We start from the raw sequence: 3,680 nt of genomic DNA on the forward strand, positions 1-3,680 counted from the left end.
CTAGTAAACAAAGAAACCCGGAATATATAAAGCAGGACATTAGCTTGAATGATCGGGACAGTAATGGCTCGAACTCAATGTGAATGTATACATTTTAGAATCAGTGTAAGGAACAAAGCGTAAGGTCTTTAAACTTGTTTCTGATCGTTCCCCATGTTGGACATCATTACTGTGAAGGGCCGGTGCTGCAAACCTGCTGTAGCAAGGACAGCCTGTATTTACTGTGTGGAAATACTGTCAGGCCAATGGGAAATGTGTCCCGATGTGTTGTCAAATTAGAGCGAAGTTGGGCCGAAGCAAAATGATTTCTCATTCATACTGTGGGCTTGGACTTGTGCCGAAACTAGAGAGCTTCAGCCAGACAGAGAAAGGAAAAAAACAATCACCCTGCAGAAATAAATTCAGCGAAAACACCGAACAAGAGAGAGAGAGAATGAACGTTGGGTGTCCGGTTCGGCAGCCACGACCAGCACTCTGCAAACGTTCAGGTAATACACACCTCGAGAATGGATATATGTGTTTTCAATATTAGATACCCGGGTGATTTAATCTGCAAGGTAAAATACATTGCTACGGGAGGGATGTAATCAAACGCCGTTATCAATAACGGGAAAGGAGAGTCTGAATGAAAGGCGATGCAGTCCTGCTGGGAAGAAATGTAATCACTGAGAATAACGATTTCAGGGAGTTCAGTTTATTACCATCCCTGTGGATCTGGTGTGGGATAACTTCCGATATTGAAACATTATTTGACGCGTTCATCTGAGCGGTACAGACTTCTAAAAAAAATTCAAAGCTGAGGTAATGGGGGAGAGCAGAAGAGCTTTCACCTGCTCTCTGAATCTGGTCTGGGTCACTCCGTAGATAAATGTATTCGTGCAACTGCTGAAATTCTGAATCACAGAACCCCAAAACTGTGCCTGAAAAAGCCGGATTGACATTTCCAGGTCTGTGTAGAGGCATCGCATGAGAATGAAGACCAGAGTGGTTGTCGCCCAACAGAGAAGGAAACTCGCCGACAGGCTGAAGAGCAGAATGATGGATTGTTTCCGACTCTCCATCTCCGGATCCCGGTGTTTCCCGCAATTTCCCCGTCCCTTCAGCCCCCTGCGGACTCTGCTCGCCGCCAGTATCTGTCTGACGGTCAGAGCATTGAGGGTCAAAATGAGGAAGAAAGGAAGTAGCGGATTCAACAGACGGTCCACCCAAAAAAAACCCTCAAACGGTCCCGAGAAAAGAAGTACGGACCTATCGAAACAAATCCAGTCACCCCTCACCAACAACGCCTTCCATGTATATGACATAAAATGGTATGTTCTTTAAACATAAACCGATCGATATTGCGCCAGTTACCAAACCCGTAATTCTGGAGATGCAGTATTTTGTTTTATATTTAGCGGAGCAAATGGCCACAAAGCGATCGAAAGTGAAAGCGACAGTAAACCACACGGAACAGTCAACGGCCACGTGACACAGGACGTAGTGGACAAGGCAGAACGGAGCGTTGTCCAGGACTCCGTAATGAAATCCGTTTGCTCGACTCATCTGGTAGAACAGGACTTCGATAATCACCACCATTAGATCCGCCGCAGCCATCGTTACCAGTTACCGCGTGACGCATTTGGAGAGACCGCAGTTTCCCCGGCTCAGAATGATGATCGCCACAAGGTTAACTACAGTGAAGCAAAAATGACCAAAAATAAGAATAAAGAAATTCAAACGTATTTTTCTGCAGAAACACAGCCGTCAATTGTTCTCTTGGAATTAAATCTCTACTGGACATTATCAGTGGAAGTAAAAAGATACTTTGTTTGTTTCAACACGTGACCGCAGCTTAAAACGTTTTACAGGAGCGCATGCTCACATTAATCTCTTCACGTTCACCGATGCAGCAGTGATGAGTAGAGTCCAAGAATGATAGATCACAGTAACGGGTCCTTCGGCCCAATATCTCAATGCTGACCGACGTGTCCATCTGATACCGTTGTCCGTGATTGGATCAGATTCGTCAAACTGTCCATGTGTACTTTAAATATTGTAAACGACTCTGTTGCTCCCATTTCCTTTCTCAGGCTGTTCAATACACAGAGCAGGTTCTATGTGAGGAAACGACGCTCGTAATCCAGCTACATTTCTGCCCTCAATAAAATGCCCCTCGGGCGAACCTCTCCCTGTAACTCAACCCCGAGAGTCCCTGCAGCATCTCTGTGAATACTGTCTGCACTCTTTTCAGCGGACTTCTGCCTTTCCTATAACAGGGCGACCAAGACTGTTCACAGAACTCCAAGCGCGGTATCTCCGAGGAGAGGGGGAGTGTAATTGAAGTGCGCATCTACGCTTCTTTCCGAAAGTCTGAGTTACTATCCGATTGCAGGGTCAGATTCTGAAAACAAGATCTCGCACCGCAGCCACCTTCCCTCTGTTTTATTTTACTGCTTCGGGGACAAACCGTTGCTCTGAGCAGAACATTGTTACCCGGTCTTAAAAGTGCTCGGCACTTGTAATGTTTTTTTAAATCTGTAATATGCAAGTCAAACGATGACAAAACATAACACACAACACACGTAAACACTGTCAGACAGTCACAGTTGACAGGGAGGATGCAACAGTGAAATGTTCTGACGGGACGGCGATGGTGGTTTCTGAACAGAGAGCGACCGACTTCCATTCTGCCTTCATTGTGACCATTTGTGACAGTGTTGTAACTTGAAACAATGACAATGCACGTACGCTGAAGCTAAAATGTTTCAATGTAAATGTGGTTAGTTTACTGTTTAGCCATTTATGGATTATACTCATTAATACAGTTAAATTCATCATTATATTACCAAAGATTTCGAAAGATTTTAGCACAATTTCAAAATGATGTTAACATGGTATAAAAGAAATTCCAGCTGCTTGTCCACAAATGCCATGTTCGCGGGGGAATTTCAATTATGGCGAGGCTGTGGTCTGGAATTGATGACGGGCGCAGGAAAAGAAGTCCTGATCCTTCGAGCCGGAATCGAACCAGCGACCTAAGGATTACTCCATTTCCTCTACAGTCCTCCGCTCTACCAACTGAGCTATCGAAGGAAAAGCGACACCAAATTTCTCCACGTTGGCTCCTACCGTCAATCATTATGCAGATTTCAGCCTGGCATCTGTCGATCGATGGCAGAAGCCTGCCTATGGCAACTATCTCGTCCTTCCAGCACTGGGGGCCACAGGCCACGGGATGACGCCTATCACCGCACTTCTGACAATTCCGGGGACACTACGATTCCAACACAGCTCTTTGATCGTCCTTGCCCGTTCAAATCAAAGGTGACTCCGCTTTCTCTTTTCACCCTGTAACCAGGGCAATGTCGTTCTAACCACTCACCTGATTTATGCATGAATCGACGCCTGCAGCTCACTAGACAGGTGGAGGAGCAGCAAGTGTTGTTTTAAGGAGGGCGGGTGCAGGAGGACATAGACTGATTAAGAGAATGGACAAAGTGGTGGCATGAATCGCTTTGCGCTCGAAAGTTACCCGTCGTCCCAACTCCTACTTCAATGTTGTTGTGAAACTCCGATCGGGTGGAAGACCCATCAGATGATGAATGGAAGAAGATCCCGTGTTCGAATCCACAGACACGAGGTACTGTGTTGTTTTTTCCTTGTGGTGAACAGTAACTACAGAGACCTCAAATTTAAAT

General features: G+C 45.7%; 1 non-coding gene across 1 annotated transcript; it reads right to left on the reverse strand.

Annotated features, from left to right (window-relative positions):
- Positions 1 to 2,989: 2,989 nt before the first annotated feature.
- Positions 2,990 to 3,075, reverse strand: trnay-gua (transfer RNA tyrosine (anticodon GUA)). Its single transcript is given in 2 exon segments — positions 2,990 to 3,025; positions 3,039 to 3,075. It is a non-coding gene; the product is annotated as a tRNA-Tyr (tRNA).
- Positions 3,076 to 3,680: the final 605 nt, after the last annotated feature.

This window comes from Hemitrygon akajei, unplaced genomic scaffold, assembly GCF_048418815.1.
Source record: "Hemitrygon akajei unplaced genomic scaffold, sHemAka1.3 Scf000082, whole genome shotgun sequence".
In the NCBI taxonomy this organism is placed as follows: Eukaryota; Metazoa; Chordata; class Chondrichthyes; order Myliobatiformes; family Dasyatidae; genus Hemitrygon; species Hemitrygon akajei.